This window comes from Rattus norvegicus, chromosome 6 (genome assembly GCF_036323735.1).
Source record: "Rattus norvegicus strain BN/NHsdMcwi chromosome 6, GRCr8, whole genome shotgun sequence".
Classification (NCBI taxonomy): domain Eukaryota; kingdom Metazoa; phylum Chordata; class Mammalia; order Rodentia; family Muridae; genus Rattus; species Rattus norvegicus.
The window spans coordinates 35,570,649-35,598,124 of NC_086024.1; positions in this window are offsets into that span (position 1 = coordinate 35,570,649).

The following is a 27,476-nucleotide window of genomic DNA, read 5'->3' on the forward strand; positions in this document are numbered from 1 at the left end:
GAAGAAGGACGAGCAAAGTAAGGATACTTCAGTTCTTCTTAGAAGTGGGAACAAAAATATTCAGAGGAGGGGATATGGAGACAAAGTTTGGAGCAGAGACTGAAGGAAAGGCCATTCTGAGACTGCCACACTAGGGAAACCAGCCCATACACATACAGCCACCAAACTCAGACAATCATGCTGATGCCAAGAAGTGCATGCTGACAGGAGCCTGATATAGCTGTCTCCTGAGAGGCTCTGCCAGAGCAAATACAGAGGCAAATGCTCACAGCCAACCATTGAACTGAGAACTGGGTCCCCATTGAAGAACTTAGGTGAGAACTGGGTCCCCATTGGAGGACTTAAAGAAATGATTAAAGGAGCTAAAGGGGTTTGCAACCCCATAAGAACAACAATACCAACCAACCAGGGTTCCCAGGAACTAAAGCACCATCCAAAGAGTGCACATGGACAGACAGACAAACAAACAAACAAAGCTCGATGGATAATTGCAGACCGCTGACATCTAGGCATGTGGATGACTTTCTAGCTCTATCCCACTCATTTCTGGTCTCTTTGCCCATCCCTACTCCAGAACCACAGTATTTTGATAACTGCAATTGTCAAGTATACGTCAGTACTAGGAAATCTGAGTTCTGCAAAGATGTTCTTACTTGTATTGCTAGTCCATTCAACGCACTTTTAGAATTATCTTTCTACTTCTCGAAAAAAAATGATCACTGGGTTAGTAATGCTTGGATTGTTCATTGAATTTGCTGATGACCTTGCATAGCATCAACGTCTTAACAATAATGGATACTGTAAAACTTCATGAATATGGGATGTCATTGGTTAAGGAGTTCTTTCCTATCCTATTTTCCCAGTGTTGTTTTGAAAAGGTTATTGGTTTGTGTACCACTTATTTCCATCAACTTTAGAAGTTTATATTGTAAATGGTTTTGTATCACAGTCATTGATTCTTACAGAAAACCAGTCACACTTGGTCACAGTGTGCAAAATATTAAGTATGTTAATTAACTTTATTTGTTAGTGTTCAATTGAAGAGTCTTTGTTGGTCATGTATACTGGTATGCTGTCATTGTTTTTTCTCATGGCTTTTGTTGGCTTTGTACCATGTCATTCTAACCTGAGTATTTGATTTCAGAAGGTTTCTTCTCTTTCTACTGTTTCCAAGGTTTTTGAAAGGTAAGATGTTCATTTTGTAAGTGTTAGATATTAGGGATTATAGACTCAGACTCCCAGTTTTTTGATTCATGCTTGATAATATCTGCATTTCCAATCAATTTCCTTTGTGCTGTCTAATTTACTTTTGCATAGTTGTTCATAATTCTCCTTTTTTGAATTTCTGTCAGATTGATAATAAAGTCCCCATTCTCATGCTTCATTTTAGATGTGTGTGTGTGTGTGTGTGTGTGTGTGTGTGTGTGTGTGTGTGTCTATTTGTTTGGGGCTGATCTGCCTAATGATGTTTAGTTTTAATCCATGGAATCTTTTTTTATTGCATTGAGTCTTCTATTCTCTCAGAGAAATATTTGGCGTAATTTACTGAGTTTAGTCTTTCATACATCTGGTTGAACAATTCTCCTGGGTTTAATTGCTTTAGTTCACCTCTGCTTTCAAATTCTTGGTAGCCATATTTAGACTTTCTCTTCAGAAAGTCTTGGAGATTACAACATACAATTAACTAAGAGATCTTTTTATCTTTTAGAAATGAGTTTTCATTTTTTTCTAAGCACTAATGTCTAAGTTTCAGTTGGAATTATAAGGAGGGAGGTGCTGATAAATTCTTGATGCATTTGCTTCTTCTTTGCAGCACAGTCTCAGGTTCTCAAGGTCTTTCTCCTTCATGTTCCCTTCTATTCAAACTTTCCCAAGACACTTACTATGTGCCCATAAAAAGATGTTTCTTTTTATACTCCTGCACAGTGTAAGGCTGCATTGGAGTACTGCTCTCTTTTCATCCTCGGGAGAGTAAGACTCCATTGCAGTATCAATCTGTAGCTTAGATTCTTTCAGACCCTAATCCATCTGTCAGGCCCCACACATCATGTTCTATATATTTGCAGAAAGTATTTTCTTAAATACCTTGCCCCCAATGAATGTCGTTCCATAGTTATTTTCTGCTAGTTTCTTTCAGTCATTTATCTCCTATCAAGATCCCCTAATCTTTTGATATTTAGATTGTTTGGGCTGTCTGATGATATTCTCATGACTTATCTGGTTCCCTGTTAAATAGAAACTTTTTTCATATATATATTCATTTCTAAGGCTAAATTTCTTCAAGAAGATCAGACATGGTTATACCTTCCTTTGAGGTTTCATAAGTTCCTGTGTTAATTCAGGTTTTTAGCAGACTAAGATCTGAGCATGAAACTCTGCTTCTATTAGGAATAAGAGCAAAGTTTATTCTGATATGTGAATATGTCTAAATGTCTACAAAGCATTAGATCTGTTCTCTTTCTAGGCTGAGCCATCTGAGTTCTCCCATCTGATGTGCTTATTTTTTGACTGCTTTATCCACTACATATATCTCTTCTTATATGGAAATATTCTATAATTCCCCATGACATCTATAACATATGTTGGATGAGACTACATTTGTCTGTGGGCATAAAAATACGTATTTAGAATGAAGTTAGAAATTATACTGCTTTAGGAAAATGACAGCAATAGGTTCTTATCAGCCATGGGGAGTAAACTAATTTTACAGAATCAGGCATGAATTTCTTCCTCCTGTCGAGTCTAATTCTAATTAGTTGGCTATTGGCTATCCCAGGATATAAGTATCCTTGTAGCACTTTTAAAGATATCCTGCAACTCTGGACATTGTTTTGAAAATATTATAGCTGGGTAATATTACTTACCACTTTTTTCCCTTGACAGCTTACCACAGCTCCTTCAGGTATTATGTGACCTAGTTGTCAGGAGTAGGTTTCCATTCTAGATCCATTTTAATTACTTCATATCCTATGTGTGAGATATGTGGTCTCTTCAGCAATAGGGTCTTTACTTTATTTTCTTGGAGCCATCCAAGTGCAACAGTAATACTCATATTTTTCCAAATACTCTGGGATTATTCTAGCTAACAACTCGAATAGAGGTTTCCCATGTATAACAATGGAGTTTTATTAGATAATTTATGTTTCTTGAGAGGAAGACATAATAACCTCAATGAACACAACCTGTGTGTACATGTGTCTGATTGTGTGTGTGATTGTGTGTGTGTGTATAAAATTTAAGGTATAATAACATGGAATAATATTCCCTATAGCTTTCTTCAATTTTCCTCATATCACCATTGTTTCTAAAATTCATGGCCTTATTAATTGTTACTGTTACAAACACACATATACACAACCTGTTGTGCTTCTCGAGTGTTGCTTGTATATATATATATATATATATATATATATATATATATATATATATATGTTAATATATATATTACCCATATTCCCCTTCATAGCAACTATGCTTTTCTAGTCTACTCTCAAGAGCCCCTCCCCACGCAGTCTCCCTTTGCTTTCCTGGTATAGTTTTCACCTCTCATCAAAGATGCTTCTTTTCCCAGAAGATGAAATTATTTTCCATTAGAGAAATGAACAATTGTTCAAAATGCAAAGAAACACAGACCATGTAGAACCCAGCTCCAATCAATAGATCCACAGCACAACTTCTCTACATAACAGCTCAGGGGACATCATAGAAAAGGGAGAAGAAATATTGGAAGAGACAGACTACAAGGAAGTCTTTCAGCAAATATATATATATATGCATAATTTTATACCATATTGATACATCATAGGAAAGCTGTATTCATGAAATGTCAACAACATGGTTAACGAAACAAGACCAGAAAAATATCAATGCCAATTGGCATACCAACATGAAGAGCAGAAATCTCATAGGGCCCCATCCATGTGTAGACAGCTATAGGCAATTGATGGCTATTGAGAGAAGGAGAATCATTCTATAGTGATGAACCTCTTGTGGGTTATCTAATCTCAAGTTGTCGGCTCTAAACACACACACACACACACACACACACACACACACACACACACACGCACACGCACACACACACACACACATATATATATATACATATATATATATATATATATATATATACAAACAACAATCAAGTGGCAAAACAGGTTGTGTGTATGTGTGTTTGTAACAATAATAATAACAGGCCATGAATATAGAGAGAATGGAGAAGTATGAGAAGAATTGAGGAAAAAAGAGTCCAGGGGGGATGATATTAATACAGTTTTCATGTATCAAGTCTCAGAAAAATAATTATAAAGGGATAGTAACATCATAAAGGTAGGAGAAGGTAGGAGGGGAAGGTAATAAGCTTGAGACTGAAACAGAAGTAGAAAGTGGGAGAAAGTGTGGCTAAAGGGAGGAGGGGGATAACAAAGTAGACAGACAACTCTGTAGAAAACCCTGGCATGCTTCCACAGAGCACAGTCTGGTGTCTACAGCTCAAAACTCATAGCCCATGTTGTGCTCAGTTCCAACTATGGAGAAAGACAGCCAGTAAGGAGCAGGGATGGCTGGCCCTGTTCCTGTAAGTTATTTCTGGATGCATTATTCATATTTGATAAATCATTTAGATGCAGATACTTTATTAGCTTATAAAGCACATTATATGGTTTTAAATTGTTAATACAGGTTGTTGTGATGCATATTGTACCTCTGAAAAGCCATGCATCACTTTAATTCATAGCCTCATTATAAAGCTTGTTACAAAGCGCTGCATTATTGCATGAAGGATAGCAGGGTAGCATTTCTGCAAGGAAACTGAATGTTGTATTTACATCATCAGTGGCTTGGATTAGCCCTTCAGAAATGCACTGGTAGATGCATCCAGATCAGAACTTAACCTTCTTGAGAATAAAGGCATTCTGTTCTGAGAATTCTCATGAAGACATGCAATATGGGTCTAGTCTGGTTGCATGATAATTATTCATTCTTGCTTGAGTAATCACTTGGACTGTAGCCTTGGAGAAATTGACTTGTATACTTCTCAACCTACTGTTGCAAATGTTTTTACAATACTAGGCATACATAGTGTTTCATTTATTATAAAACAAGTGGATGATAAGAAATAAAATAGGAGTAAGTTGCTTATCCATGGCACTATGGAGTTTAGTAGTACTTTTAATAAGGTAGAGAAACGGAGTGCTGGAGGACAGAAATTATCTAATTAGTAGTTAATAAAGGGAAGGGAGCTGGAAAGTTAAACAAATATCATGAGCCTAGGTCATCTGTAGACCTTTATTCTAATAAAGCATGTCTTCTACTGAAAGCTCTTATTGACAATTGGTTTATATAACCTAAATCTGAGTCTTGGTTAACTCATTAAGTACATGTCCTTGGGTAGATCACTCATTCCCTCTGGTTCTCAGTTTTTCCATCTTCAGAATGACAATAATTGATAAGGTCCCAAAAGAGTGAATGAAGAACAGCATGGCCGAGAGTTAAAAACATTTAAGATATTCAATAGATTCTTGTTACAACAATTGTTCAGCACTTGAAGACAAGGGGTGGAGGTGATTCTCAAGATTATATAAAGCATTCACAAGTAGCATTAACCATGCTAAAAGCAACTGGGATATAATTATACTTTGCTGTAATAAAAGGCTCTTTTTGTATTAAATATAATCCAACTGAGCACTCTTTGTCTTGGTATCTTTACTTTCATGAATTATACAATGTGCACTTTTCTGGACCATAAAATAATGTTTTCTTATTCAAAATCAGCAGTGAGTACTCATGAGAAGATCTGGGAATGATATGGGTTATATGAGGGGAAGCTTTGAAAAGTAATAAAATCTAGGCTGATGCCCAAGACCTGCACATAATCGAGGCAGTCAAGATATCAGCATGGAATATGGAGAGGGCTATGGCTCCCGTCCCTAACTGAGGAGAAAGTGACAACTGATTTCCCCTTGGTAAAGGAAAGTCAGTTTTGCTTAAGGGTATAACCCATGTGGGCTATCCTGTCCCACTGAATGGCTTCATATATATCAGTATACATGCACCAAACAGTTGCCTTGGTAGATAATTAAAACAAAACAAAATTGATATGGGAGTGGTAGTCTAAGGGTGGGTCTGGGAGCAGATGGGGGAGGATCCAAAAGTGTATAAAAATCTAAAATATGTATATTATATATATATATATATATATATGTATATATTACAGGCTGGTATGTTTCCCTGTGCATGAGGAAGAGACTCTCATCACAGTAGAGGACCTATAATAGTTCATGAGTGCTGGAGGATGGAGTGTTGCTTTACTTTGTTTGTAATGCCTAGTACACTGTGAATATTCTAGTGGCAATCCTACACTTTAGTACATACAGGCAACACTGAGCGGACTCAGTGGGTTAAAAAGGGAGTACACATGTTTTTGAGTTGGAATGAAAGGGGACCTGACAATGCCCATGTCGTCATGACACTGAGAACCAGGAGTAGCCCTGCGAGATTTAAGAAGAAATACATACTCAGGTCGTTCACATTAAGAGAATGCCTTCTGGGTTTTACTGAGATCTTCTTATATACAAGAGGCAAAAGCAGTGGAAAAGTACCAGAGCAGGTGGAAAATTCCCAACCAGGAAAATAGGAAAAATCTGCATTGTGGAAAGTCCCAGCCCCAAAACAGGGACTGAGAGCAGCTGCCAAAGGGGTAAACAACTTCTTACTAGGGGAAGTGAAACACTCCAAGGTAGGGATCAATGGATCTGAGCAAAATATATTAAATTTGTGTATGAAATTCTCAAATGGTGATTTTTTTTAAATGTATGAAAAGAATACAGTCGGATGAGGAAAACCAGTGAGTCCAAGATGATTACTAAATACTCAGGTGTGGCTTTCTCAGGGTTTTCACATTTGAAAGTCACGAACTGACATGGATAAACTTAGTTAGCACTAAGTTTAGATTAGTGAAAAGACTGACTATTTACATGTTTGAACCTTGCAAAGGTGATATCATAATCTGGACTGTAATTTGGAATCTCCTCTCTTTTCTCAACATCTCTACAATCCCCAAGTTGAATGGGGAAAGTCTAGTGCCAACATTACTATCTTTCTATGCTGTAGAAACCTGTACTCATGTGTGAACGCTTTAGGAAATAACCTGCTACTTTTAGTCCCCTAAGGGAATCCGGGAACAGTAGAGACAGGACAACTTTGGAGAGGACAGCTCAGCATGATCTGATTGAAATTATCACCTTTGAGTTTCAAAGAAGTTTCTTTCATGTCTATGAAAATTATGCAGGGGCATTGCCCTTCCTCTTAGTTATTTTAAAAAATGATGGAATACAGATGGCTGTGTCCCAGATCACCTGCATGCTGTGACTTTAGTCTTTGCTAGGAATATTCTTTTTTTCATAATTTAAATAGCATTTTTCACCATGTTGGAAACAGAAAAAAAAAGGAAGACAAATCTCACATATTTCAGTTAATGAGATTGGGTGTTAGCAAGTCATTTACATCAAAACTAAGCACAAAAGGGAGAAGAGAGATCTGTAGAAATCCCTCATGTTAGATGAAGTCTGCTCTAACAGGTGAATATCCAGACCAAAGAAGCAATTTCACCTGGCCCTCTTTGCTTTCTGAATGCATGAGATAGAGCAAGAGGAATGTGAAACCCAAGCATGCCCCCAAAAAGGGAGCTGTGAACATTGGCTGACTTTCCTCTCACTTTCCCTTTACAAAAAGTAGCACCTGCGTGCCTTTCCTCTGATTCCAAAACCCTGACATTTTTCCTAAATTAGGAAGCAGGGGATTCATTCACTCTGCATTAGGTTGGGCAGAAAGCAGGAGAACTGTTGATGTTTAAATTGGCATGCAGAAACTCATGGGTGCACAAAGAACTGGATCATCATCACAACAGGATTCAATCGGTCAGGATGCACAGAATTGAATTCCCTCTTCAAAATACCTGGGCCTGTGCATATCTTTAGAGCTCTAAATTCAAGGTTCTTGTCCCTGAGTTTCTAGGTTCTTAAGGGTAGCTTGGAAGTTAGTAAAGGGATATAAACTCTTTTACTCCGGTTTTCAACTCAGGGTGACATTTCATCTCCATTTCTGTCTGAAACCTTGCCAACTGATGAGCTTACATGCTGCCTCCTGCTTACTTGTTCAGACAGTTCATTGCCAAAGAAGGGAAAAAAGGAAATTTATTTATTTATTCATTAATTCATTTTTTGAGACAAAGTATCTCTATTTAGGATTGTTTGTCATGGAACTCATTCTGTTAGCCTGGCTGGACTCCATCTCAGAGATCTACCCACCTCTGCCTACAAACTGCTGGGATTAAAAGCATGACAACTAGTGCCCAGCCTTTGTTTATGTTTTTTTGCATTATAATTATTTCATTTTTCTCTTCTCTTTTCTCCCTCCAAACTCTCCTCCATATGATTTCTCCTTCTCTTAAATACTTAGACTGTTTTTTTCATTATTTATTGTTTTACATACACACACACATACACACATACACACACACACACACAAGTGTGTATGATACTATTCTTCATATTCCCTTTATAAAAACTAAAAAAAGGCATATAAACTTCTTTTAGGATTTATGTAATTACTATAGCAAAACCAGAAAACAAAAAGGTTAAGAAGTAACATAAAACACATGTACATGTTTTCAAATGTGTGCAGTGTATGCTTATAACAAATAAATATGCAGTCTGTTTCATTTGTTCAGATATTCCTGATGGAGAGAGTCTAACTGTCTTGTAGACAGGGTTTCATTAGGACAGAGTGATGCCATACATTCTTACCAGCTCCTAGTCTGGTCTAATTCCTTCTCTAAGGATGAGAAACACTCAAGGATGCCATGCTGATTAGTTTTTAATTTTATTTTTATTTGTTTCCCCATATAATGGTAGTTTTAGTGTCTTTTGTTGTAAACATGTAGATTTTTTTAATTAATGATTTAATTTATTTCCATTTCAAATGTTGTTCCCCTTTTTGGTTTATTTTCCTCAACCCCCTCCCCATCCCATCTTACCTCCCCTTGGCCTCTAAGAGGGTGCTCCTCCATACACACACCCACTCCCAGCTCACCCCTTCAGCATCCCCCTTCGCTAAGGCAACAGGTTTCCAAAGGATCGAGTGTCTCCCCTCCCACTGATGCCAGATATGGCAGTCCTCTGCTACATATGCAGTAGAAACCATGGTCTCACTCATGTATATACTTTGGTTGGGCTGGAGAGATGGTTCAGCAGTTAAGAGCACTGTAATGGGATCTGATGCCTTCTTCTGGTGTGTCTGAAGACAGTGCCAATGTGTTCACACACATAAAATTTATAAATAGCTGATTAGTTTTTAAATGATAACTTTCTCCAACCTACAGTCACTGAGAAGAGATCCTCAGTTGAGGATTTCTTTATAGATCAGGCCAACCAGTGGATTCATATTGGGGAGTAGTATTGAGAGCTAATAGATATATAGGAAGACTCAGCCTATTCATTGTAGATAAAACCATTGTCTACACATAGAGTTCTGAACTATAAAGGACAAGCAAAAGCTAGCAGAGATCAGCAAAGTAAGTATCCATTTATTTTCTCTGCTGATGACTGTGAATTTTATGTAATCCACTGCTTGATTCCTGCCATGACTCAATATGACAGAATGAAACCTGTAGTTACAAGCCAAATAGACCCTTTCTTCCCCTAAGCTGGCTCTTGGTCAGAGTGTTGAGCATGAAACTAGAACAGAGCTCACAGAAAGTTCGGTAGAACTATTGAACTATTTGTGGTCTAAAGCATATTATATCGTATGATCACTTTAAGCATTCACTGGTTGCCTAATAAAATAGTAATATGTAACTATTTGGAAACTTGAGCCCAAAGCTAACCTCTAAAATAGGTGACTGTTTGTTTTATAAACCTTAACTTGAAAAGGTTAAGGTTTTTAAAGTAGATTGTTTCATTTATAAGTCATGTGGAGCATCTCGTTCTCTAACTTCCTACACCCTCTAAGCTTATTTTCCCAGGATGGTTGAGCTTGGTCACATCCTGTTGCAAGCATGGACATCACTCAAGAGAGCAGAGGGGTAGAACATGGCTTCTTTGCTTTCCGTAACCCACCACCCATTGCTCACCAGGCTCTTTTAGGCTCACCCTGATTGTGTCTGTCCTCATATCATCTCACTAGACAGTAGTGTAAGTCACCTTGCCCTGTCACATGAGCCCCGGTTGCCTGGTCAGCTTGTGGTGGTTGTGTACTAAAATTCTTGAGGTACCATTTACTTCTGGAGTTACGGCTGATGGGTACTTGCTGAAAGCCAGAAAAGCAGGTGCTTTTCCCCTCAATTCCGTGCATGATCCTTTGAGCTGCAGTGCTGTGAGTTCCCTGGTTTTACTGGACAGTTTCCCGATGGGACTACTGCAGTCATCTGATCTGGTTTCCTATTACTAAATCCTTTTTTTTTCTTTCAAGCGTCTGAATGTTTCATGATGCTCGTTTCAAACAGATGTTCCATGTAACTATTAGAGGAAAATTAGTATATTATTTTCAACAAATAACTAGTTTTAGCATTTCAGTCAAGTCTAAACAATAAATTTAGGAAGAAAGAAAACTTCATCGTGCTTGTCAGATTTGTATGTATTTTATATTTCTTTGCATCAAAGAAGTTTCTAAAATGATAACCAGAGTCTGGGTTCATATCAACCTAACAAATGGTAAAGGAAGGTAGGTCCTTTCTGCCTCTCTTTGATAATTAAGTATTTTAGCATGCCCATGTTTTGTTTGTTTTTTGTTTTGTTTTGATTTGATTTTTAATCTCTTGTCTAAATTATTTGTAGGATCAAGAGCTTCCCTGTTGTGTTTACTTTTATATGAACATTCAGATGTGAACCAACCATCCTCTGCTATTGGCATGTACATAATTTTTATCTTACTCATATAAACACAGTTCGCATCATTTTATACATTTAAAGCATTTATTGTTTTCTTTAAGATAAATTCGGGGAAGTGGAATATTTTGGTAGAACCCAAGTAAGTTTAATGTTCTGATAATAATAAAAAAAACCCATCACAGTGATTTACAAGATAAGCAATCTCATTTTTATCCTCATCAAGCATTTGCAAAAGCCTGTCTCATTGCACCATTTCCAACCTTGAAATGAATTGAAAAAGAATGGACTACCCACACAGTTCAATACGCCTTTTCTCTACTTCCTAGAGAAGTTAAGCATTCCATCACATGGGTTTTAGTGACATTACATTTATGTTTCTCATTTAAAATCATTTGCTTTTGTTCACGGACCATTTGTCTATTTTTCTGTTAGTGCTTTTCATATTTGATTTCAAGGACACATTACTTATTAATGACATTATTTCTTTGCTGATCTTTTAAAAAATATATTCCTGAATTGAGACTTTTAATTAGCTTTCCTTACTCTGAGAGTAAAGAAATCTTTATCTTGGTAAAATGCTGAATTGTATAGCATTTTAGAGTTTCATATTTTAATTTAAAAATCATCTTCTATTTTCAGGAGTTTATGTGTTCAGGTGGCAGTTGGCTTGGTGAAGTAGTCTAAGACGCATCATGCCTTATTGATTTGTGAAAAATTTTTTGACTCTTCAAGAACCAACTTCCTAGATGTCTACTTGCCACACAGATCTTATTTGCTACCACCTCACCCAGGTTCTAAGGGAGTCACTTCCCCTTCTTGTGATTGTGCTCAAACTTCCCCAATTATGTTCTAATTAAGAGATTAAAATAAGCTATGTAGCTGAAATGAAATACTACAGTCATTTGCACATTTATCATTTTATTTTGATAATACTACTCTGTGCTTTACTAATAAAATTTGGCAGTTTAAGAAACAAAAAAGTAGAAATATCATGTTAGGACAGAAAGTATCTGTGCATTTATCTATGGAAAGAATTTAAAAGGAAAATGGTGATGATTTGTGACAAATAGAGGTTTTTTGTTTTGTTTTGTTTTGTTTTGTTTTGTTTTCTGAATTCGCCAAGTCCTATAAATTGTCTGACATGCCTTAAGGAAGTAAATATTATATAATTATAAGTATGGAAACTATATGCATTTTGAGGCTTGGTGAAAGCAAAATGATTGTCAAAGTAATGGTCAACATAAGAGAAGAGTCTGGGGTCAAGGTGCACGTCAATCAGAGAGAATTAGGTGCTGGGTTATGCCTATTGTCCCTTTGAATTTCACCTACTGCCTCAAAAGTTTAATTGGTTTTTTCTTATTATTTAGCTGTTAGAATAGTTTATATATTTGTTTATCTTAATTTTATTTATATTATAAACTATGGTTATTCAATATATCAATTATACCAGTAAAATTCTAAAGGAAAAATACTATTTTAAATGAAGGTATTTTTCTATCTCCTACTTCAATTACTCCCAGACTCACACTCTCTAAGTCGTAACCTCTTCATTTTTCTTTCTTTTTTTATCTACAAAATCCAATGAATGCTGACAATATGAATATGGGTACAGGTCCATCGCCTGTACAAAACATAAGATTTCTCTCTGAGACAAACTAGGGACATTTCTATAGATTTTAGAGCTCACAGCCAACTCAACTTCTGTCATGGGTGGCTGTATTATCTGGACTGAAGGTATGTGGAGGAGTTTCATGGATTGGTGGTTCAATATATTCCTCTAACATTTGCTTGAACAGTTGACTAGCTCTCTGTGCATGAGTATCAGGGGCACACCCTGTACAGTGAGGAGAAAATCAGAATCCTATCTCCTGGGTAGCTCTTCCTACTCTTTGGGAACAGGAATTCACTGCATTTTTGCAGTTACAGAACAGATGTGGTGTTCTCTCTGGAATGTTAGATGCTATCTTAAGGAAATGTGAAGAAAAGGAAGATTATCTAACCTCAAGGGCATAATCTTATTACAGCAGGAAGAAAAGATGGAGATATAAATGTATGTCTCCATAAGTTGATTGACAGTCTTATATGTATTTTTATATTCGTCACCCACTCGTCAAACTCTATAGTTAAGGTCTGTGCCTCTTATTGTATACGGATTATACATTGGCTGACAATTTGACAAGATCTAGAATTGCTGAAGAGATAGGCTTCTGGGACATCTAGATCAGGTTAACTAAAGTGGGAAAAACCCACTCTGACTGAAGAACCCATTCCATGGGCTATGCTCTAGGAAAAAAAATGGCTGGGTAGCAGTATCCTTTGCATTCTCCTTCCTGACTGTGGTTGAACCAATCCCTTTGAACTGTAAGCCAAAAATACATCTTTCATCCCTTATTTGTGTTGGTGAAAGGATTTTATTACATAGATTTAAAAAAAAAACATGACTACTGTAGACCTGTATCAATTATATTTGAAAGCAAATAAATTCATTAAGACCTGAGATCATTCAGGGCTCCCAGCTTTTACAACATAGTCTATTGTACTTATTAGAAGATTAATAAGTTCTTGTTAAACTGTGACTCAAATTTATTACATTTTTGGTATTTATAAATAAACATATTAGGATTTTATTGGCTCTAAAACTTTGGCTCTGAAGACTTGAATCTATTTATTGTCTTTTCACATTTATCTGTATTTATTGTAAACTTCTAGTTAATAGGTAATTTTAAAGACCTAAATGCATGGTGAAGTGTGTCTATTTTTATGTAAATTCACCTTAGTCTCGATTTCTTTGCTTGGAAATATGAAGGGGGTCATAGGACAGACATTCTTTAACCTCCACCATTTGTGTGATGCTAAAATTCTCAGTGTTTCTAGCCTTTGTCTCCTACGCTTAGAGATGAAAAAAGCCTGCCTTCAGAAAACACTAATGGCAGTGCCAAAGCAGGGGCCATATGTAAGAGGGAAACAAAATCCTCTGCCTCACTCAGCCTTGAAGCTTAGCACACATGATGTCAGCCTTCTTTCCTGCCCACAGAAGTGGAGTACTGCTGCATTCAAGTGGCATAGACAGAGCATTCATCCCAGTCACTTTTAACAGTCTTTTCTTTATGCATTTGCATAGAGATTCACTTTCCTACGGCCACGGGAAGCTCATAAAATCTCAGCCTGCACTGACCCTAAAAAAAAAAGATATTTTTGTATATTGATGGGTTTGTATACTTCCTTGCACACAGAAACTGCAGCAGCCTTTAAAACTAATTAACAGCCCCCTATTGTGGACATGGCACTTGGCTGTGATTTAGTCTGGGTGGGAGGGCAGACCTGTGCAATAAGAACTTCTAATGCTTAGTGCAGATCTGAGGGGATTTACAAAGTGGTGTTATTTATGATAGACAGCTTCCTTTTCTCAGTTTTGGGGCATAAACATGAATAGAATTATTTTACACTTTTATATCCTAAAAAGTGGAGTTTGCCCCTAAAAATGGTATTCCATTTCTTTAGACAATCAAGTAAAAATGTTCTTTCTGCCAGAATCTGTTGTACTTGGGACATGTTCTAAAACATGTGTGACTCTGGGGCCTAGAGCAGTTATGGTGCTGCAATGATTTGGGTCCTCAAGTGTTCTCTCTGTAATGTAATATGACACCACGAAGCTCTCCATTCTCGTAGTATTTTCCCCCTTGGCTAATTTTCTATCTGTGGAAGCAGAATGATTTGCAGTGGCTAAATTCCTTTCAGAAGGCCCTTAAAAGGGAGCTGTTAGGAGCCTGGGGGAACAGGCTTGTTTCTGCTCTAACCAATTTAGTCTTGGAGCTCTTTTCTCAGATAAGGGAGTTCCCGACTGACCTCTAGGAACATGAGGGCTGGAAGCCAAGCCAGAGGGACAAAATAAGCAAGCGAGTAGGCAGGTAGGAATGCAGGCAGGCAAGAAGGAAGAAAAGAAGAAAGAAATGGAAGGAAGGAAAGAGGGAGGGAGCAAGGGAGGAAATTAAGAAGGAATTAAGCACTAAAAACAAAACAACCCCACCAAAAGTAACAGCAACAACAAAAACAACCAAACACACACACCCACATACACACTAAAATTTCTGGGCATGAGTTGAAGAGCATGCTGGAAAACCTGAGGCTATGGGTCTGTTCTAAGTCTCATTGCAATTGTGTAAATACACAAGATTATTAGAGATTTCAATGTTGGGCTTTTGACCATTCTTACTTGATTGGTCAAATTAAAAAAAAATGCTTCATCATTTGGAATACACCGCTATTGTACAGAAAGGGAAAACTTGGCTGATAAATTGGAGGGATGTTGACAATAGAAATCCAGGTGCCAGAGAGCAATCACCCCATCTTAACTGTGTGCAACCCCTCATTCTCTTCCGCCGGAGGAGTTCCCTCAAATTGAAAAGGCTGCAGGGCAGGAGAAAGCAAGCATGTGCATCTTTATTAGGTTCTCCGTTTACGAGATCTCAGATTTAGTGAACCCTGTTAGAACTGAGCATGTGAAGGCTTTGGCCCTGTGTGCTTCTTCCTTAGGTTCTTGGTTTATGAGCTCTCAGGTTTAGTGAACACTGTTAGAACCAAGCACATGAAGGCTTTGGCCATGATTTTTAGCCTACTAGATCCACCTGAAATTCAGAATAAGTGCCAACCTGACTTGTGACCCTACATATCACCTTTAATACATTGTCTTGTCTACTCTTGCTTTCCTTCATCGGTTCCCACCCTGAGTCTTCACTCTAGCTCTCAGCCTGACTCTATTTTTTTCAGTTCTGAGAGAACATATAGGAATGCTCTGCCTTTCTAAATCATGAATAAGTATCATGTTATCATATGAATATAAACTATATAAATTTCTAATAGCAATTTCCAAAGCTTAGCAGCAAGTTAAATTGACAAGAGCCCATGTGAAATGTGCTATGGCCATGGCAACAGATAGCTAACAGGGGTAAACTATGAGAGGTGGGAGCCAGAGCTGTCTCATCCATGGGAGTGTGTTAAAGCCTTTTATTTAAATGCCCTATACTTTCCATGCACTAACTAGTTCCCAAAAAGAATCCTCCTGTCTTGGTCTGGGCAATTTTAGACCTGAGGTAAAAGAAGCAGGGATACTAATGTGACTATAATGTCATGAGCCCAAGAACTCCCACCACATTCCACAGAATCACATCAGGAGGAAAGCATTATCCTCCTTTGGCTATTCAAAACCCTCTCTGAGCTATTCATCTCTGCAGACTCCCTTTTCTTTTGTAACAATGAGCTGAGACTTGATCTTGAATAAATGAAATATTGATGGAACTTAAGAGGTAAAAAAAAGGAATGACTTTGGAGTTGGAGCTCTGAACGTTCTCTCAGATTCAATACCCAGACTTCTCGCTTACTAGTTGTGTGAATTAAGTCAAGAAGTTAAAAGTCCTCTACCATAAGTCCCCTCTCCTAGAACTGTGGTAACCGCTTTCTAAAGTTTCATGAACAATTCAAGAGAGAGTGCAGAGTGCCACTGAAGTAATGCCCAGTGAGCAGGACCTTAAACTTGATCTCATTAGCAATTTGAGGGCCTGACAACTTCATTGAAAGCCCTAGACAATGACAGTTGTGAGGACAGAAAAGGATGTGTTATTAATAATGAATGAGAAGAATTTGACAACTCAGAGGGGGAGGATAGCTTAGACGGTGTGGTTATTAAAATGTCTATTTGATAATAAAATCCAGGGGTAATATTTTTAGGATTTGCTCAGCAGTTCACTGGTGGCATCGAGGATTGGGGCACTCCTATCTTTTTTGCTCAAATATCCCTAAATTTTATTTTCTGTCCCATGTGCTTGTTCTCTCATCAGGAGGCAGATGGTGCTGACTATATATAAATATATATATATATATATATATATATATATATTTATATATATAATTTTTATATAAATGTCATTTTCACCCTCAAGGTTTTGTCTCATGTCCTATTGCCCAGATATATGCCAAAAAGCCATAACTATGGGCAATCCAGAAAATAAGTTTTGTTAGTGAGATGCAAGTAGTATTTTTCATTCTCCAAAGCTGAATACATTGTTGTATGAACAAAGTTGTATCAATCTGGGCAGTGATACAAAGGGTAGAGCCCATGGGTACGCACATCTAGTACATAAGGATGTAATTGGGAGTAGAATCACAGAGCTCCATGATTTACATTTTGGGTACCAAGTACCTTAAGAATACAGGATTCCAAAGAGAGCATTTTTGCCACCTTATGTAACTGCTTTTGTGGAAAGCGTCTTATAATTGTCACTCATAACAGCTTACCTTGCATAACCGATTATAAATCCGTGCTAGTGTATGCTGTGGGGGTATCCTAGAGAAGTAACTTCACTAAAACAAATGCTTTTAATAATAGTGCTGAGAAGGCAATGATCAGACCCTCTCCAAGGAATGTGCAAAGAACTCCAGATTTTATTTGCTTGGTTAGGTTTAACAGTGAAGACTAAACTTTCTTAATTGGTTTTATTACTTGTTTCAGGGATATCTAGTTTTGCAGTACTTTGCAGATTACCATACAGCTACAAAGCCAGAAAGCACCTATGGCTTAGATTTATGGACTGTGTTCACATGTATTACGAACATATTCTTTTTTTACTGTCTAACGAAATGTGTTTATTTTGTATATGGAAAATAATATCTCTATTTTGGGATGCTTTCATTTAAATCCTTAATGATTTATGAGCATTGCAGTTTAGATACCATGTGCATTTATCTGGACCACATAAAACATGCTTTCCCCGAGCAAGCCTGACTTGGGACCTCTTAGCAATCAGCACTTTCCCATTTTGATATTATCTCTACTGGGGGTGTCTATTTAGTTTTTGTTTGCTTTTATTATTTCCTTCAAATTTCAGTCTGGTTATTGCATTCCTGTATCGTTTTGAAATTTATAGTCTATTTAATAGCATTTCTATTTTTTATGATTATGTCAGTCTTACCCATAAGAGGGTCTCAGGGAATATGTTTTGAGTTTCTTTCAATAGCAACCACATGTAGAAACTACCTAACTGAATTATGTGTTTTATTTTTTTTACCAGAGGGAGCCGTGAAACAGAAATGGTTTTGGATGGAGATTATAATAATGATTTGGAGGCATCTTTATGATCTGTGAGTTTCATATTACTGTCCTGCCCACCACTCCCTTTGATTATTGCCATTTTCATAGAATGCTGAAGAACTTCACACATACGGGAGCAACTTCTGTATCTGAGTGATGCAGGAAGGGACGGCACACTTAGTACTGAATCATTCACCAAAATGTCAAGAACATTTTGTTCAAACTATCCCAAAGGATAGCACAAAGTGCTGTTTCTTCCTCGGAGATTATGTGTTACAAGAGCTGAGGCATTAAACCATCATTAATAGAAGAATTTCAAAGAGGATAATTCATTGGAATACTTCAGGGAATTCAGAAGCATAAACTAGCCTTGTGCAAGATCAGTTAGGATAGAAGAAAATTGCCAGGGAGCAAGATGTCCTCCTGCCTGTCGCTCTGACTTGTGGATCCCTGGGTGATGCACGTCGCCAACCCAGAGGGAGGCAGACATGTGACACTGGAGAATGAGAATGGTTGTAATTAAAGTTAGCATTATAGAGAGTGAGCCAGGTCCCAGGGCCCCTTCCGAGTACCTCACATGTCACCCACTCATCACAATGAGACGAAATGGAATAAGGAGAAGTCAGACATCTTGCTTCAGGTCATATAACCTTATAAATAATAAGCAGTAACTTCCTGGTTTGGTCACAGTTCCCTGGCTTCTGAAATGAGTTTTGTTTTTCTTTCTCCATTAACTTTCTTTGACTACCTTTCTGTTTCAGCCTGCACAGAGCACTCCAACCAACACTGTACATTTTCTTCCCCCGCAGTTCAGGTGTCTGACAGAGATTGACTAGGTTCTCTGTGTTCCAATTCCAGCTTCTAGGACAAACAATCCATTAGGTCAAACTAGGTCAGCAGTTCAGCCTGCCATGAGGAGGGAGATAGGGTCAGCCAGTTCTGACCCATCTGCAATGATTTCATTAAAACTAGCTGGGGACAATTCTCACGGAGTACATGTACCCACAGCAGTCACTCTTCATAGCTATTATTATTATTATTATTAATATTAATACATTGTAATATAAATAATCATATCAAGAATCTTATCCACAAAATCCTCTGCAGTCCTCCTTATAACCTTCAATCATTGAATTTAAATCAATTGAATTTCTATTTTCTAACTTTGGTTCGGACCAACTGTGATATGTATACTTGACAAGTATGTTTTGTGTTCCCTTGTTTCCTTATCCCTCTAGATTAGAGAAAATTTACACACCAAATAAACACAGTGGAGAACTGGCTGAGTACAATTTCCAATAGACAAAATGGGTGAAATTAATTGCCTTGCTTGTTTCTGACTGCCGTTCTATAAAGAGGATCTATACTGTTCCCGCTTTAATGACAAGGAAACTAAAACAACATGATTTTAAATTAATGCTCCAGATCATGCTACACAAAGGTGACAGACTCCTAACCAAACCCAGTTGCCATGTGAGAATTGAGATTTAAGTATTTATGCTGAACAAAATGAATATTAACCCCATGGGCCTGTTTTACTCCTAAAGGTGGTTAGTATGGGGCACTTTTACCTGAAACTAATATCAGCATGTAAGCCAGGCAAACCACTCACAGATCAAAGTCCCCTGCTTAAAATGCTGCCTGCTAACTCTTAAAAGAACAATTCTCTGTGAATCCTGTAATTTAGTGGGTATCTAGTTGGGATTGGCTCATGTCTATGAAGCTGTAGGAACTGGAAGGCAGTGTGCCTAAGTTATGGGGACACTGGTTCAAAATGAAATAATCTAAAGTGGAGTTTCAAATCACTTTATCAAACCTGTATAAATTTGGTCCAAATTCTGACTACATCTCATTTGTGAAACACAGGTCACAACTCCTACGATTTAATCTTTAGGAGGTTAATGAGATTGGTATGTTTAGTTATTTGACTGAGGTAAAGTGAAGATGTTCATTGTGGTACTTAATCTTTATCCCTTGCTCCTTTCTATGCATTGTCTATGTGTAGTCCAGGAGACTGTTCAGCTAATGATCCACAGGGAGAAGAGACAGCAAGGAAGGAGAGGAGGCAGTTTGACCTTCAAAGTATACCCTCAACACTTTCCTTCTTCTAGTTCTTTCTCACCTCTCAAAACTTAAAGAACTTCCCCAAATAGTATTTTCAGCTGAGGATCCAGTCCCCAAAACAGGAGGCTCAAGGGGGCCCTTTAATATTCAAACTATAACAGCATGCCAAATCTGAATGCTCTACTGTTCAGGGAGTTTTGTCTGCCATATTAACTCATCCATTACTTTTAAATTCAGTCTGATTTAAAGTCTCTAGATACCAAATAAATATATATTTTTTGTCAGAGAGTAACGCTTTTGCTTCTAGTTCATTTTCCAATAGAGTCCACATTTCCATTTAAAAGCAAATGAGCACAATCATTACTAGCAAGATTTCTGTCAGGATTCTGACATTCTCATTCCCACTACCAATAGCCAGTAAGGGCTTTTTGCAACACTAGAGTCTTTTCTAGTGCCTACCAGATAATAATTTATGATGTTTAAGGATGACAATACCATTGTTATGTACAACTTGTCTGGTACCTTTCTCTGCATCAGTTACTGTTGTCATCATTGTGGCAAGAGAAAGAACAAGGTAGGGTATGATAGATTGATCTTAGCTCATGCTGACAATGGGTTCAATCTATGGTCATTGGGTTCTGTGCTTCTGGGAACATTGTGATGCTCATGTTATTCCTGGGAATAAGTCTCATGGTTTCATAGTGGACAGGAAGCAGAGACGGTGAGGAAAACACCAGAGGTAAAGCATGACTTTTGAAAACACAGCCCCAAAGACCAACTTCTCCCTACCAGGTACTACATGCTAAAGTTTACAAAGAACTCTAACAGCTAGTCACCAAGACCCCCGTATATGAGCCTTGTGGAGATACTTCATATTAAAATCATTACAAATCTCCTACAATTCCAGCTTCTCTTAACTCTATACCGGAAGCACATTCTGAAGTAGCATTGATAGGCTAAACTGTAGGGCATTCAGTAGATTTCCATAATTCCATTATAATCTTTTAAGTCACTAATAAGCAAGAAAAATATACCCTTCAATATTGTGTGTGTCCTTCTGTTGTGTTTAGGCATAATAATTCAGTTACCTCTGATATATATGGCATAGTACATACAGTAGCTTCTTACTAGATGAGGTGGTTTTCTTTATCATTTCTATTTTGTAGAGTTCTTTATGGGTTGGACAAAGAAAAGAAAAATATATATATTCATTTGCTTGCTTTTCAATTTAGATAGAAAATACATTGCTCAATATGACTTTGTTTGAGAACACATGATGCATGCTGACTGCACCCAACTACTGCTCATGCAGTTCAACCATGGGTAGAGTAACCCAAAAGGAACAGCAGAAGTGCACATGGAATTCCTGGAATGAAGAGTTCCGTTGCAGACTGACAGATGAAACACAAACTGATCAAGGCTCATGTGCCACCAGGAGGTTTAATTTGGGGCCCTTGAGGATGGTATTGGAGAATCCTCCCTCACTGCGTCATTAAGTTAGGATGTCTTAAAGGAGTTGACATGATTCTTGTCCCTCCCCACTGCATGCACATGCATAAATATAATTAAATATGAAAGGTGGTGAGAGTGGTTGAACATCTGTCTTTAGCTTTCAGATTTTTCACAGTCTGTTGATTAGGTTATGTTTTGTATTATTCCAATGTCCACAGCTGTCAAGTGAAATGGGAACATGTCGGCTGCATCAGGAAGCCGAGGTCTGCAGCGGCTCTTCATGCTCCACGTGGTAATAGCTGGTGACAGCTTCTACTCTGAACAAATTGTTTTCTGGTGGTTGATGGGTCTCAGCTGTTCTAACCTGGGAAGTGATGAGTTTTGCCTTCATTTGGAAAGCGAGATTTGTTTCCTATAGACTCTCTGGCTTCTTTGGGTGTTATTGTTTGTTGTATTTAAAAAAAAATCTGTGAGCACGTGTGCATGTTACACGCAATGGTACTTTGGTCCATTTTAGGTGGGAAGTAATGATCTTTTACCACAGGACTACAACTGGCATTTTCCAAGGTCTGTCTGTTCCTGCTATAGAAGACGGAGAGATGAACAAGAGGTGAGAGAGACAGTTCAGACATTCTCATTCCTACCACCCACTCAGAGATTGATTTCTCATCTCAACTCGGGATGTTTGTTCGCAGGCTGAGGTCTTTTCTTTGTAAGTGAGGTTAGTCACACCAATATCCTTATGTAGTTCCAAACAGTAAAGCGCTAATTAAAATGGCAAGGTCTAGAGACATGGAGTGTCTTCTTTCATGGGTGTTAATCCGACTTGATTATGTATGCTGTGAGTGTGTGCACACAGCACTGAAGTTGAACATGTTCAAGAAGGAAAGGTCTAGATGTTTCTACAAGCTTTCATCTTTATGCCTTTTCTGGGTCAAAATAGAGTTTTAGACAAGGATCTAAGTATATTTTGACCCAAACATGTAAATACTGAAAAATTGCTTGACTAGTTATATTTTAATAATAAAAATACAATAAAAGTTGTCCATTGCTCAATAAATATTCTTCCTCTATGCAATCCTGAACAATATAGTTCTTAAAAGTCTACAGCCACTAAGCAGGCTTTATGGTTCAACATTAAGCTGTGTCTAGTATGACCAAGGAATTAAATTTTTAATTTTATTTCCTTTAAACTAAATTAGTCATATATGAATCCTGAGTGCAGAAATAGATCATTAATGATGAGCCTTTAGGCTTTCAGCTAGTACAAATAAGAAGTGTATTTCTCTAAGGATCATTTTCCTAACAAGCCCAGGGCAACAGTAATGTCACCTGAAAGGGAACAACTGGCCATCTGAGTATCTGTCTTGGATGAGATTGAATCATAGACAACAATGAGATACTTATAAGATAAATGTATATTTTAATATAGAGCAATAATAAATAATACAATTTATAGTTTACAGAGACAGAGCCAAACATTGTAATAAAAAACATATTTAATTACCCATCTATATAATAATTCAGGAGCTGTGCATATTTATCATCTAAATTTTCAGATAACAGATATACTGTGTAGAAAAATTATGACCACGCCCAAAGATAATCTAGATAATAATAGACGTTGGGTGACACTCAAGTAGAGCCTGCCTCTAATACACAACCACAACTGCATTTGCTGTCTGGAAGATGAATTTAAAAAGTCAGTTTATTTTATGTGAGATTATTAAATACCATATATGAACACAGGGCTTCTGATCTCTAAAGTCCCCTTTCTTTTATCTCCTTGATGATTATGATCAGAAGAAAATGATGTCTAGATGCAACCCACACAGTACATAGTCCATAAAAGGTACTTGCATCATTTTTCCTATCCTCGTAATTAGAACATTACTATAAACTCTAATTGCATGTATGAAAGCAATCAGTAGGGTCATTGAGTCAGGTATGAATATCATAAGTGGCACTGCCCTCAGTGTCACCAGTGACAAAAATAACACAAAATTATAGCTTTATAGATATGAGGGATTCAAACAGAGTAGCACAAAAATCGCTCAGTCTTGGTCAGAGTAACCAGGGCTGCATGGGATTCTAGTCTCTACTCAAGTTCACTCAAATGGTATTTTTGAGCACGCTTACTGATATTTTCTAATTTTAGCTATTAAACATGTTGTGCTTCATTGTCTAAATAATCATTACATGGGGAAACAATGGGAGAAAGGTTGTCTGTAAATTATACTGAATTATTAATTGAACTAGGAATTGTTTCTATGAACATTTCCACTGGGTACAGGGGCTGTTTGCTGTCATTCATTTTCCCTAAAATGTACTTCCTGGCATTCCCACCCAAAGGACTTGTCAGCTCCTATGCTGGGCTGTGAGCATGGTGAAAACTGACCCACTGGTTATATTAACAGAGAGGAAAGAAACATCTACCACAATGCACTGAGCTGTCAGCCATATGATCTGAAGTAAATTCAATGAAATTGATTTGTTTTAATTCTTTAGTATTTCTAATTATTCCCATGCTGATTGCCAGTTAGTATTCATAGCACTAAATTCATGTTAACCATTTGCTCACTCTTTTTCGTACTTTCAATAGGTTGTGATTTCTGAGCTTCTTAATTGGATTGTTACCTCACTGTGGACACGTTACCATTTTTCTGTTTCTGTGTGACAATTAAAATAGTTCTGAGGACACATGGCACATTGGGCGAGTTCCTAAAGATCAATATCTGGAAGGAAGAGGCAGTGACCTCTCAGTTCAATAGCAAAGAAGATTTACAGATGTGATCCTGTCTGCACTGAGATTAAAGTAAGAAAAGTGGAGAGCTGGAGGCATATAAGTCTGGACATTTACAAAGATTTAAATAGCACAGCCATTGCATAGAGGTGTTCGTTATGGGAAGAGGCCGCTGAAGCTTAGTGTTGGGAAATTTACATCTGAATAAAGTGAAGGAGGTATTTTAGTTAGGGGTTCTATTGTTGTGAGAATATACCATGATCAAAGGCAAGCTATAGAGTAAAAGATTTATTACATTGGAAAGCTTGTATTCCATCATCTGCGAAAGGCAGGAAAGAAACTCCAGGGAGGAAACTGGAGGGCGGAACTGATGCTTACTGACTTGTACCTCATAGCTTGCTCAACTACCTAGGCGTGGTAGCATCCAGAACAGTGAGCTGGGCTCTCAGACATCAATCAGCAATGAAGAAAATGCCTACAGGCTTGCCCAAAGGCCAGACTTGTAGGGGAAAGTTCTCAATCAATGTTTCCCTTTTCAAAGTAACTTTTGCTTGGGTCAAGTTGACATAAAATTAGACATTACAGGCGGGAGCAACCCAAGCCCATGAACCTGCTTGAGATGAAAAATGGATAAGCAATAGAGTAAAGATGAATTCAATGCTACTATGGTCGTAGGCTTTTTCTCTGCAAACATGAGTATAGCATCTAAATGACTGAGATACCAAGTCCAATAACTTAGTGTAGTGTTTGTTAAATAGAAATGTATACTGAGTCATATTCATATGTATCTATTAAGACTAGCAAGTGAAAAAGGCAGAAAGGGTTTTTCTAGGTAAGCATAGTAAATCAATAATTGCTACATTTCACTTATTTCCACAAGATGATCCTGTTTCCTTCTTCTACTTTAGCTTATAAGGGGACAGCATCTATGTACTTAGTTGTGAAGTTGTTTAATAGAATACCTGTCTATCAGAAGCTACATCTATGTCCATATTTCAGGTTTAGAATCAAAGAATTCAGTCAACTCTATGAGTGTAGCTTGGGTGCAGATATTAAAAAACAAAATACTTGCAAAGAAAAGTGAAAAGGATTTATGCTAGAAGTAAAGGATAGAGTAAAGGATAGAGCTGAATGGTGTTGTAAGAGCCTGAAGTGGCCTTACCTCAGGAGCGCAACCCACAGAGCACAGATTGACAAAGTGACCACTGCAATAGCAACAGGGTGAGCTGGCCTATTCTCATTGGTGGTACACAGGACAAAGGACCTGGTCAGGTATTGGCTGGCCTGCTCAATGGGACTGTTCTTGGCTCAGTTGGTCACTTTCCTCATCCAACCCCTTCACCTGGCCTTGGAGAATCACTGGGAAAAGGGCTGAGTTGGCATGTCCCTTGGCAGCGGGTGGGGGGGGTGAACTGGGTAGTCAGAGAGGGTCAGGATGTCAGTTCGTGGTCGTTCTTGGAATCTACCTCAGGAAGGGGTAGGGGGAACAGTTGTTTTTGTTTTGGCTAGATTTCATTAAGCCTGGTCACTCTGACCGCCAAGACCTTGCTTCTGTATTCCCAGAACTTCGTTCTTACAACTTTGTTTCTTGCATCTGTGAAACTTATTTCTTCAATAGCAGGACATTGCAAATGGTACTGTCACATTTTGATGGTCCAATTTGTGATACAGAGAGGTTCTGTGGGGAACATTCTCCAAGAGCATTCCTTATCCAAGGTTTCTATTAGATTAAAAAGTTAGGCGAAGACCAGCATAAGTAACATTTCAGAAGCAAAGCAACCACAATGGTGGAAGAAGCGTCTTAACTGTATGTGCCCAGCAGTAGGTGTGCACAGTGGCATGTATTTCAAGGGGTGTTATTGTTTATGGTTTTTCATTCTAAGATTTCTTCAATCAACTGTGCATGTTTTCACGTAAGCATGGAAATCTAAATGTATATTCACATTTTATGCCAAAATAGTATATTTGGCTTCCTGCCAACTAGGAGATAACTATTAGAGCCAAAGATCCAGTGACTAAAGACTGTCTGGGGCAGTGGTCTTCAACCTCACTAATGCCGTGACTCTTCAATACAGTTCTTCATGTTGTGATGACCTCCAATAACAAATTTATCATTGCTACTTTATAACTATATGTTTGCTACTATATGAATCAAAATATACATATCTGTGTTTTCTTATCATCTCAGGTAATCCCTGTGAAGGGTCGTTCAATTCAAAGGGGTCTTCAAACACAGATTGAGAACAGTTGCACTAGACCTACTTATTCCATTGTGCAAGGTTACAGTTGGAATTGGCTATGCTCCCTACTCTGCATACCCAGAGGTGTCATCAGCTTAAGCTGAAATGAGTAATTGAAAGCATTCACAATGTTCTTTAAAGAAAGGGGTTAGAGTTCTGTGGGTACAGAGTTTTAATCTGTCTTTGTTAATGTTATGTGCTTATATACTTGCAAGATCTACTGGGTTTCCCAGACTTTTATGAGATTTTTCTTTAGATCATTGCAGATTTCCACTAAGCTGTAATTATTAATATTACAGAGCTCTTCTATACATTTTAAGATTTTGTTTAAAGGTAAAATTTATAGTAAAACACCAAACCAAAGAAAATGACATTATTATAATGGATAGATGGATAAATGATAGATAGATAGGTATGTATGTTAGGTAGGAAGGTAGGTAGGTAGATTGATAGATACATAGATAGATAGATAGATAGATAGATAGATAGATAGATAGATAGATAGATAGATATATCCTCTAGATTCCTTAAGAATTGGAAGAAAGACAATTGTAAGCATCCATTAAAATACAGTTTCTTGGGTTTACAAGTAGTTGTACTTGTACCTAAATTGGAAAAAATCAAGTACTACATTTTTCTTTTTTCTTTTTTCTTTTTCTTTTAGTTTGGGGCAGTTGTTTTTATTTTATTTTATGTTTTATTTATCTTTCAAATGTTATCCCCTTTTCTGGTTTCTCGTCCATAAACCCAGGTATTACTCTTGTTGGAAAATCTCTGAGGCAGTGGGAAGTAGTACAATGCCAAAATACAAGAAAATAACTTGGCTTTCACGCTTGTCTTAGAAGCTATCAACAAACACTGGGGAGCTCAGGAAACCATTTTATCTGTGAGACAATCATGGGAGAAATAAGTATACAAACAGGAAATAAATAATGAACACTTGGCCAAGAAGGCATATCTGATAGAAAAATCAGAAGTAGGAGCATGAATCAGTGAGCTGTAATGAA